Source organism: Notamacropus eugenii, chromosome 1 (genome assembly GCF_028372415.1).
Source record: "Notamacropus eugenii isolate mMacEug1 chromosome 1, mMacEug1.pri_v2, whole genome shotgun sequence".
NCBI lineage: Eukaryota > Metazoa > Chordata > Mammalia > Diprotodontia > Macropodidae > Notamacropus > Notamacropus eugenii.
This window is the reverse complement of record NC_092872.1, coordinates 17,328,887-17,341,627: the sequence shown is the minus strand read 5'-3', so window position 1 is coordinate 17,341,627 and position 12,741 is coordinate 17,328,887.

Genomic DNA, 12,741 nt, shown 5'->3' with positions numbered 1-12,741 from the left:
TTCCATAAGAAAGCTTAGTTTTATTTATCAGTTCCATGGTTTTTACTTTTAATTTTACTAATCTCTCTGATTTTCAGAATTTTTAATTGGTATTTAATTGAGGATTTTTAATTTACCCTTTTTCAGTTTTTTTAAGATGCATATCCAATTTATTGATCTATTCTTTCTCTATTTTATTGATGTAAATATTTAGAAATAAGTACTACTTTGGCGGCATCTCACAAATTTGGGTATGTTGTTTCTGTTTAATGAAATTATTGTCCTTGACCTATTCATTTTTTAAGGAGTAGATTATTTCGTTTCCAATTCATTGTAGTCTAAATTTCCTTGGCCATTTTTAGAATGCATTTTTACTGTTTTATGGTCTGAAAAGGATGCCTTTAATATTTCTTCTTCTTTGCATTTGGCAGTAAGGATTTTATGCCCTAATTCACAGTCAGTTTTTGTTATATGTACCATGTGCTTCTGAGAAAATGCATATTCTTTTCTATTCTTGTTTGAGTCCAACAGGATCTTGAATCAAAAGCCTGGAAAGCATCCCCTGAAATCTCCTTCTTACCAGTTATTTGATCGCCTTACCATTCCTGTGTTGAGCATTCCAAAATCACTCCCTTAAAATACAAACTGCCCCCAAATTGCAGCCTGCCCAGCCAGTACCGTGCTTCTAGGACTGCTTCCCACCCCTCCGCAAGTGAGATAGACCTTTCCTACCAATGTCCTAAGTTGCCTTGGGCTGGAAAATTGTTTCATTTGCTGTTCTGTTGGTTTTGCTGTTCCAGAATTCAATTTGAGGCATTAGTTTAGAATTATTAGTAGGAGAATTTGGGAGAGCTTGGACCAGCTTAGATTAATTTACTTATTCAGTGCCATACCAATGAAATTATGGGGAAAATGAGAGAGAGAAAAGATAACAATAAAAACAAAAGAACAAAATATCAAGACCTTCTAGGGAATTGATGAAAAAACTGTGAAGGAAGATGACTTAGTTATACCGGCTGTCAAAACTGTATGACAGAGCAGTAATCATCAAAACAATTTGTTACTGCTTAAGAAATAGACTGGTAGATCAGTGGAATATATTAGATATAAATTATACAGTAGTAAAAGACCATAATAAGTTGGCTTTTGGTAAACCCCCAAATCTAAGATTTTAGCATATTACTTCACTGTTTTACATAAAATTACTAATAAACTGGAAAGCATTATGGTAGTTACTTAGTACAGAACATCATCTCATACTGTATATACCAAGATAAGGTCACAATGATTAAGTGATTTAGAAGTAAAGGGTGATTTCATGAGTAAATTACTGGAGCATAGAATATTTTACCTGTCAAATCTATGGATAATGGAATAGTTGCTGACCAAACAAGAGATAGAGAGCATTATGACATATAAAACTGATAATTTTGATTTAATTAAATTAAAAAGGTTTTGCACAAAAAAAAAATCAATGAAGCTAAAATTAAAAGAAAAGCAAGGAACTGAAAAGAACTATAGCAGGTTTTTTTATGAATACCTCATTTCTCAAATATACAAAATATTGAGACAAATTTATTAGAATAAGAATCATTCCCCTATCTCTACATAGTCCAAGTATATAAAAAGACAATTTTAATAAGAAGAAATCAAAGCTGTTTTAGTTCTATGAGAAAAATACTCTCAATCACCACTGGGTGGGGAAATGGAAGTTAAAACAGCTCTGAAAAAAATACAGCCTCACATCTATCAGATTGACCAATATGACTGAAAAAAATGGTACATTTATACAGCACTATGACTGTATTCCAAAATGATGAAAACAAACTGGAATTTGACAGGATGAACATCAATTAGGGAATGAATTAAGTTTTGGTATATGATTTTAATGGAATATTATTGTTGTATATGAAATTATGAGTAGGATGATTTCAGAAAAGCCTGGGACAACTTACCTGAATTGATGCTAAGTGAAATGGGCAGCATCATGAAAATATTGCACAGATTAACAGCTATAATATGTGATGAACAACTGTGAAATACTTGACTACTTTGAGGAATACAACGACCCAAGACAATACTGAAGGACTGATAATGAAAAGTTATAATAAAAAACTCCACTTCCAGAGAAAGAACAGAAGGAATTTGAATGCAAATGGAAGCATTTTTTTTAATTTTCAGTATTTGTTTTTTGTTTCTTTGATTTTGGTCTACCTTTTCTTTTGCAACATTGCTTTTATGGAAATGTTTACATGATCACATAAATATAATATATATCATAGTGTTTGTTTTCTCAAGAAGGGGAATGGAGGAGGGAGAGGGAGAATTTGAATTCAAAAATTTTTAACTGAATGCTAAAACTTTTTGTTTACATGTAACTGAGAATTTTTAAAATATCCTTTGTTTCACATTAAATTGTGTGTGTGCATGTGTGTGTGGGTGTGTGTGCGCAGGCTCCCTCAAAACCCTGACATCTCTATAATATGAAGAGGAAACAAATTTCCAACACTTACTTGTGTGATTTTGGGAAAGTCTGTTATTATCCCTGAAACCCAATTTCCCCGTTTGCAAATTGTGTTTTCAATTATAATGTCTTTCAATTAAAAATCTATGATCCTTAGAAGTAAAAAACAGTAATTGAACCACATATTTCAGGAAATAAGGCAAGATACTTGCTCAGACCTATTACAATTGGAAGGCAAAATAAAAATTTTAAAAGTTTCTACCAATCACTTCTTGAAAGACATCCTAAAATAAAAACACCAAACAATGTTACAGCCAGAATCTATAACTTCCATTAAAAGCAAATATTGCAACAGCCAAGGGAAAGAGATCAAATAGCAAGTTTACTTTCTGCCTTGTTTGCCTACCACAAACCTACACTCTTCTAAATTCTAAATAATGCTTCTGTCTCTTTCTAAAACATTGCTCAAAGTTTTGGGGGATATCATGAATTTCTTCCTTCAAGAGCCAACTTAAATGTTACATACTTTATGGAGCTTTTCCTGACGCCTTTGTCACCCTCTCACCCCTGCTTCAACCTTAGGTAAAATGGTGTTTATTCTCCATTATCCAACAGCAATTGATTTGACTTTTCTTTGACTAGCATGTCTACTCTGTATCATGTTTGCTCATCTCTGTATCTTAACCTTCTTCAACATTGTAGAACCTTCTGGATTCCCAGGAATATGTCATTTTTCATTATATATATATTCCTTGTGTATTACACATAGTAGGTGCTTCATGTTTATTGAATTGAATTGTTGAAGTGAAGGCTGTAAGTAGAAAGACTAAGAGAAGATGAGTTTTAAAGCAGCAGAGAGTATATAAGCATAAGAAACTATTGTTTTTTTTATTATTTCTTCTTTTTGGTTTTGGAGGCAACTGTGCTTAAGTGACTCCCTCTGTATCTTCTTGATGCCTTTAGGCTGATCTCAGAACTAGTGGATGGAAATTGATTGGGTGTAGAAAAGATCAAGGTTACTATTTTATATTCTATCAATAGTGCGTCTTTTTTTCAGATCAAGGTCATATAGAATATTAGTCTTCAAACACATAGTTTGTAATTCTGCCTTTGTGTATTGAAATGAAGGAATGAATCTATTATATCAATATGAGGAACAAAAATAGAACATCATAGGATTAGAGTTTTGGATTTTGAATGTACCTTAGAGATCCTTGAGTCCAATGATTCTTATTTTGTATGTGTGTGTGTGTGTGTGTGTGTGTGTGTGTGTGTGTGTGTGCGCGCAATGGGACCATTTAACAAATTGTGGGAGTCCACAAATGCTTTAACAAAATATTTCAAACTCAAAAAATAAAATACATAGGAAAACACAAACCAATTTTTGAAATACAATGATCAAAATATGTCTTCAAAAAAGATTTTAGAACTCTGATCTTGTTCAAAGCTTTAGGAAACTAAGATTTAAAGATGAGTAACATACCCAATGTCACATAACCAGTAAGTGGCAGTCTGAATTTGAATCTAGGTTCTTCTATTACAGTTAATGTACTCTATAATCTATGGGTTCATTTTTCTCAGTTACTAGGATGCATTTCTACTTGTAAAATAGAATTCAATTTCAGTGTTGTTTAATAATAGCAATATAACATATAATGGCTTAAAGGGGAAAAAATAAAGACATGAGGGCCACGGATTTGGAATTACCAGATATGGGTTTGAAACCTAGTTTTCCCTATTATCTCTGCAAATTATTCAATCTCTCAGGGCATCAGAATTTTATTTCTAACATTTTATTTTATATAGATGAAAAATGGAGACTTATTTATCCTAAGCAGATGGCTGTTTTGTATCATAGTATTGCCTATGTGCTCTCAAACCATTGCGTCTAAGAATTCTAACAGATGTTCTTAAATGACATATTTTAACCATCAAGTATTTTATTAGAGGGATTTATTTTCACCATAAGAGACACTGTTTATCTTAAGTTTGTTGGCAACTGATCATTCTCACACTAATGTTTTCTTTCTATAACCAATTCCTGCTCCAAAATAGATCTGGATTTACATGTATCCAGGAACATACCTTGGCACTTCTCATTATTAAATCACCTCTTTGACTCATGTGTCCTAATCCAGATTAAAAACCAATAATCTGAAAATTTCTGAAATTAATTGTTCATCAATATAAACAAACAAACAAACAAACAAAATCCTTTTGAAAACATATTGCAGGGGGCAAGTGAGAGCACATGCTCATCTAAGCTCTATGGGCAACTCCTTCAGATACCTCTAAAAAGAGAATCTGAACAGATTCTAGAGGTGGAAGAATCTACTAGGAGACAGTGTGGCAGAGTTCCAGCCCAGGACAGCCCGAAAGGTCTATGGGAAGGATCTATTGCACAGGACTGAAGGAGTGAAGAGTACACAGGCTACTCCAGTGCAGACCACACCATAGCGGAGCATCAAGGAGGACTGAAGCAGAAGTGGCAGTACATATTCTCAAACATATCAGACAAGGACAAGGGACCAGTGGAACTGAGTGAGAAAAAAGTACAGGACTCCCAGTTACAACAGCAACTGCTCCTGAGACTATCAGCCCACAGATTAAATGTCTGTAAGTCACATACTTGAACTTCTAGGAGCCAAGATGGTGGAATGATCTATAAATGCTCTCACCCTACCCTTGTTGACCTTGAAAAACTCAGAGAATATTTCCCCAGTAAAAATTCTGGAATAGTGAGATCATCCAAAGGGGTAAACAGGCTCTTAGTCCAAGAGGCTAAGAAAATTGATAAGGGGAGTACCTCTTGCTTTGGCTGATGAGGACCAGTGCAGGATGGGAGCTGTTCCAGACAGCCTCATATCAGCAAACCAGGAGGAGATCCTGAACACCAGGGGGGTGGAGCCCATAAGCACCAATACCAGGACCCCAAGCTTACCTTGGCACAACCAGGGGAATTGGCTAGACACCAGAACAGACAGAGATTCACCAGCTACTGAGCCTGCCTCTACTCTAACTCAGGAGAGGGGGCCTCCTATGGCCAGACCAACACTTCCCTATACCTCATGAACCAAGCTCCAGGGTAACTCTAGAGAAAATCAGAAAGACTTCACCTGGCCTCTGCTTTGGCATACCAATCAGTTTAACACCTAGCTTCTAGTTGAAAAAACTAAAAGCCACAATACATAAAGCCTCAAGTTCTAAGCACAAGAACTGTGGGTCAGAGCTTCCTGTGCTCCAAAAGCAGAGATCTACTTTAAAACCAAGGAAAAAAGCAATCAACATGAGTACAAAGCACACCAGAAAAGAAAAGAACATAGAATCTTACTATGGAGACAAGGACCAAACCATGAATATTGAAGAGGTCAGCATTGTGACTGTACTCCCATCTGAAACTTTAGAAGGGAATATGAACTGATGTCAAGTCCAAAGAGCATTCTTGGAAGAGCTTAAGAAAGATTTTAAGAGCCAAATTAGAGAGGTAGAAGAAAAAATGACTAATGACTTTAAAAGTATAGAAAAAGAATTCACGGAAATATAGAAGGAAAATTTGTCAAATGGAAAAGGAAGTACAAAACCTAACTGGAGGAAATAACTCTTTAAAAGGAACAATTGGATAAATGGAAAAATAGATGCAATAGTTAACTGAAGAAAACAAGCTATTAAAAATTAGAATTTGGCAACTTGAAGCTTATGATTCTATGAGACATCAAGAACCAGTCAAAGAGAATCTAAAGAGTGAAAACATAGAAGAAAATGTAAAATATCTCATTGAACATCCAACTGACCTGGAAAACAGATCCAGGAGAGAAAATCTAAGAATTAATGGTCTATCAGAAAACCATGATGAAAAAAAAGAGCCAGGACAACATCTTCCAAGAAATCATCAAGAAAAACTGCCCTGGTATCCTAGATCAAGAGGGCAAAATAGTCACTGAAAGAATTCACCAATCACCTTCTGAAAGAGATCCCTAACTGAAAACACCAAGGAATATGGTTGTCAAATTCCAAAACTATCAAATTCTGGAAGGGCGGAAAGAAACAATTCGAACATCAAGGAACTGCAGTCAAGATCACACAGGTTCTTGTAGTTTCTATATTAAAAAATTAAAGGGATAGAAATATGATATTTATCATGGCAAAGAGAGCTTGGAGTACAACCAAGGATTAATTACCCAGCAAAACTGAACATAATATTTCAGTCAAGGAGATGGACATTCAGTGAAATAAAGGATTTCCAGATCTTCCTGGGGAAAAGACCAGAGCTCAAGAAAATTTGATCTTCAAATAACAAATCTCAAGAGAGGAATAAAAAGACAAACAGGAGGGGGGTGAGGAAAGCCTTTGTCATTCAATATGAGCAAACTGTATAAGGGAAGATGATACTTGTTAATCTTGAGAATTGTATATTTATTAGGATGTTTAAAAGGGATATACATAGATAGAGAGAATGGGTATAAATTAAATGACGTGAAGATAACAAATGTGATTTAAGTGTTCAAAGGGATTGTAACAGGTGATGTGATAAGGGGAAGGCAGAAAAAGGTAAATTACATCACAGAAAGAGGTGCAAAAACATATTGCAGCAGAGAGAAAGGGGAGAGGGAGATGAACACTGAAAATTACTCTCATCGGATTTGGTTCAAGGAGGGCACATCAAAATCACTTAAGTATAGAAGTCTAACTTGACCTATAAGCAGTAGGAGGGGAAAGGGGAAAGAAAAGGTAGGTGAGGTTAAAAGGGAGGGAAGAAGTAGTAAAGGGAAAGGGGAATACAAGGGAGGGGGACTGAAAGAAGGGAGGGAAAACTGAGGGAGGCAGTAGTCAAAAACTAAAACTCTATAACCCAAGCCAATATCATAAAAATGATAATTCTACCTAAATTAATTTACTTATTCAGTGCTATACCAATCAAACCATGAGAAAATCATTTTCTAGAGCTACAAAAAATATATATAAAGTTATCTTGAAGAGCAAAAAGTCCAGATTATCAAGGGAATTAATGAAAAGTAATGCTAGGGAAGGTGGCCTAACCCTACCAGATCTCAAATTGTAATATAAAGCAACAATCATCAAAACCACTTGGTACTGGCTAAGAAATAGAGAGATTGACCAATGGAATAGGTTAAATACTCAAGACCCAGTAGTCAATGAAAATAGTCAATGAAAAAAGTGTTTTGTAAAACGAAGGACCCCAGCTTCTGTGATAAGAACTTACTATTTGACAAAAGCTGATGGGAAAACTGGATTACAGCATGGCAGAACTGGCTATAGATCAATGCCTGACAGTGTATGCAAGAATTAAGTCCCAAAGGATACATAATCTAGGTATAAAGACTGATACTATAAACAAATTAGGGGAGCAAGGAATCATGTATTTGTCAGATTCATGGAGAATGGAGATTTATTTAGTGTGTTTGTCATATTTAAGGAGAATGGAGAAATTGATGCCGAAACAATAGACAAATAACATTATGAAGTGCAAAATGGATAAATTTGCTTAAATTGATTTTGACTAAATTTAAAAGATTTTGGAAAAAGAAACACAATGCAGCCAAGATTAGGAGGGAAGCAGAAAACTGGGAAAGAAGTTTTGCCACTGGTGTCTGTGATAAAAGCTTCATTTCTTAAATATATAGAGAAATGAGTCAAATTTAAGTTGTTCCTCAATTGACAAACGGTTAAAGGATACAAACAAGCAGTTTTCGGAAGAAGAAGCTAAAACTATCTATACTCATATGAAAAAATACTCTAAATCACTATTGATTAGAGAAAAGTAAACCAAAACAACTCTGAGGTACCATATCATACTTATTAGGTTGACTAACATGAGAAAATAGGAAGATGACCACAATTGGAGAAGATGTGAGAGTTGGAACACTAATTTATTATTGGTGGAGATGTGAGCTAATCCAAACATTCTGGGGAGCAATTTGGAACGGTAGTCAAAGGGCTACAAAAATGTACTTACCCTTTGACCCAGCAATATTGCTTCTAGGACTATATCCCACAGAGATCATAAAAATGGGAAAGTGTCCCACATGTACAAAAATATTATAGCAGCTATCTTTGTGGGGACCAAGAACCTGAAATCAAGGGGATGCCCATCAATTGGGGAATGAATGAATAAGTTATGGCACATGAATGTAATGGAATACTATTGTGCTATAAGAAATGATGAACATGAAGACGTCAGAGACACCTGGAATAACTTACATGAACTAATGCTGAGTTAAAGGAGCAGAACGAGGAGAACATTGTACATGTTAATAACCACAGCGTGTGAGGAATTTTTCTGGTAGACTTATTCCTTCACAGAAATGCAAGGACTCAAAACATTCCCAAAGGATTCTTGATGCAAAATACCATTCACATCTAGAGAAGGAATCATGGAATTGGAATCCAGAATGAAGCAGAATATTTTCTCTTGTGTTATGTTTTGGTTTGGTTTTCCTCATGATTTCTCCCATTAATTTTAATTCTTCTATGCAGATGACTAATGTGAAATTATGTTTAATAAGAATATATGTGTAGAAGCCATATAAAATTGCATGTCATCTCAGGGAGGGAGGGAGGAGGGAAGAGGAGAAAATCTAAGACTTATGGAAGTGATTGTAGAAAACTGAAAACAAATAAATTAATATAGTTGGAAAAAATATTAGTATTTTTGGACATGGGAATGTTCATTCCTGCTTTATAAAGAGTAACTTTTTCTTCTCTTTACCTCTCATCGCAGATTTTTGAAGGCTCTCAAAAATAATAATTTCAATAAGAAAATATTTTGCACAGCTTTTCTGCAACCACACAGAGGTGGATGTAAATTTAAACATAGATTAGCCTTGGCATCCCTGATTGAAAACTGCTTCTGTTTAGCCTGACGGTTTTGCACAGTGAATATGTCTGGCTAAGGACCTCTGCTTCACTTTTGTTGTTCTTCTGGAAAACTTAAGGTGATGTCTAATTTCTCATGACTTTTCCCCTTCCCAGAGATTGCTCTATCTGTCATATACCTTATTTGAAATAGAGATGTCATTTTTCCCCAGTGCACCCTTCCATTATTGACCCAGGCATCCTGAAAAATATAGTGATTTTCCTGGCACATGTCCTTGTTTTCTAAGTGCAATATAGCCAAAGTGGATGACCCATTCAAGATGAAGCACCATGCATTATTATAACCTTCTACTTATTAATTTCTTGTGCACAGAGTTCCTTGAAATGTTTGTTGTACTGAAAGGAACTGAAGTGGTGTAACTGAATGATCTGTATATTTTCTACTTCTGTCTTAAGCTGATTTTTCTTCAGATTGGTACTCAAAGAGGGATTGTGAACTGCCTTGATGAAAGTAGTATCCAAACTGAAGGTAAGACTATTTTTGAACTATTAAAGTAATAATAATATCCTTCTTATGCTTAAAAAAATATTCCCTTTCATCACAATTTTTCCCTTTCATCACCCTGAAGAAAAAATGTAATCTAGCCTTTACATGAAGACGACCTTTGAAGGGAAGTCCACTATATACGATGGAAACTCAGAATACCTTTAAACAACTGAAATTTTCCTCTGAAATTTCTATTTGTATCAAATATTAGAATGAAGTTATTCCATCATTTTATCTCAGGTGGAATGGTTTTCAGTTCTCTCACTGCCTTGGTTGACTTCCTACATACCATCTTCTTGAGTCAATCAGTCAGTATTTATTATGTTTAGGACACTGTGCTAAATGATGAGGATACAAAGAAAGGCAAAAGATATTTCTTTCCCTCCAGGAGTTTACAGTCTAATGAGAGAGACAACAAGAGACAAATATTCACAAACAAACTATGTACAGGATGAAAAAGAAATGCTAAACAGACAGAAGGTAGAAGAGGGATTAGGAAAGACTTCCTATGGACAGCCTGAATTTAGCTGGGACTTGAAAGAAGCTAAGGAACCAGGAAGTTGGGCTGAAGATGAAGAGTGTTCCAGACATTCAGGACAAGCAGAGACAAAAACTCAGAACCAAAAACTTGAACAAAGACAAGGAGTGTCTCGCTCATGGAACAACAAGGAGGCAAGTGTCACTAGATCAAAGTACATGTTACATATAAGATGAACGAATACTGGATGGGATTACGTGTGTGTGTGTGTGTGTGTGTGTGTGTGTGTTTTAGACTATGAATGGTTTTGAATACCAAAATTTCAACTTTCTCTTCCAAGGGCTTAATTATCTATAGCATTATTTTAACTATACATGCTTTCTCAAGATATTAATTTTTTAATTCAATATTTCATAATTCTTGGAAATATTTTCTTTGTGCCTTTTAACAATATTGTATGTGGACTATTAATTACCAGAAACTGGTAATGGTTGCCAGCTTTGGTAAATTTCTTAGAGTCTCTCTCTCACATGCTGTGGGAAGACAGGAAACTGGCTTGTGCCAAAGTCCAAGTAGCTTTTTCAGTAACCCTTAAATACCACTGTTGATCTTTTCTTCCTCTGACCCATTATGAAGTAACACTATCCTGATATCATCTGTAGATTTGCATTGTGATTCTTTAAAATGAAAGAAGTCTTTTTTTTTTCTTCTACTTCTTTGTGGTAGATATTCTTTTTCTATTATTTATCTCTGATATTTGGTTATGTTTCTTCCTTTTGTATCATATTTTTACAAACTCGACACAAGGCAGAACTTTCTTTTGCTTTTTCAGATACGGATATGTACATGTATCTGTGTGTTTTCTTTCTACTTCATTTTCTTGTGTTATAAAGGGCAAACATGTAAAAGACATGGTTATGAATCACAAGAAGACCACAACACTCCCACGTGCAGGCCAAACCAGATGAAAGGGCAACTGGGAGATATTTAACAAAATAAGTTGAAATACAATGTAACTTAGGTAATATTAAATATGCAGTCAAAAGGAATTCTTATATATGGTTCCTGTTTCTTTTTTGAGTTTGATGCCAGTGATATAGAGAATGGAAAATATTTTCCTCTAACCCTTTTACCCTTTTCCTCATGAGGGAAACTAATCTCTAAATGATGGCACATGGGTGTTGCTTAGCAGTAGCAAAAAATACATAGTTCTCTCTTAGGTCACTTAAAAAATTCCATTTCTGTAGTTTCTGAAAACAAGGTCATCAGTCCTCTATTTGTTATTTTTATTCTAGTTATTGGTGCTAACTTTGAATGGCAACCTGCCTTTCCATTAAGAGGCTCCTGAACAATATTTTATTTATTTGCATTCGTCATCCTACCTTTTCTCTTGAGATATGGCTAGTTTCTTCAACTCCTGTTGATTGACAAAGAGCAGCCTCCCATCTAATTCCACATTTATTATCTATAAGGGTTGTCTCAAAAAGAATGCAACTGCTAACCAATTCACATTTCTTATTACTTTTTCTATTCTCCCCAACTGATCAGACATTTCAAATGTCATTTTTCACTGAAAAACATTTTTTAAAAATTTATTTGTTGATGTAATGATGAAATTATTTGTTGATGTAATAATGAAATAAATAAAATTTGTTTCTTCTAATGGCATGCTTGCTCTTTGTGTAAATTGTGGCAAGTTGAAAAGAGTCAGGTTTTACAAGTGTCTAAAATCATTCCATTATATCATGAATCTACACGCTTGGAAAATAGCATACTTCATTAACAAGCAAGTCAGGTTGGTATAAATTGACAGAGAGTGCAGTTACCTTCCAATCTCCATGCTTATCTCTTGTTCCTCTAATTTGTATTGAATGTCCTCTTCTAGATAGCTTCTAATCTTCATCATTTCTTGAAGCATAAGAGGTTTTCTCCTCTAGTTTCCTTTCCCTCCTGTAGAGAAACAAGATGGCATAGTGAACTGAACAATAAATTCATAGTCAAAAGAGCTAAGTGTGAATTCTGGCTTTCACATTTACTCTAAGTTTATGTAACCTTAAATAAGCTCCTTAAACTCTCTGAGCTTCAATATTTTCTACATCAAATGAAGGAAAGGATAAATCTACTATGGATGATTACTAAAGTCCACGACCTCTAAATCCATTGAGGGAGCCAGTATATATTTGGTGAACTTATAGCCAGCTATTAAGTTCCTTTAGAACTCCCTTGAAATATGACTTCTTATGGCAAACTTTTCCTGATCACTTCAATCTCCTTTTATGGAAGAAATGATATTCTTCCTTAACTTATTTTAATACTTAATATTTTAATAGCCTATTTACATGTTTTCTATATATAATATAAAATCTCTAAGGGTAGGGTTTTTTTTTTTTTTGTCTTATCTATTTCCAGGGCCTTGAATTTAGAGAGTGTTAAAAAAAT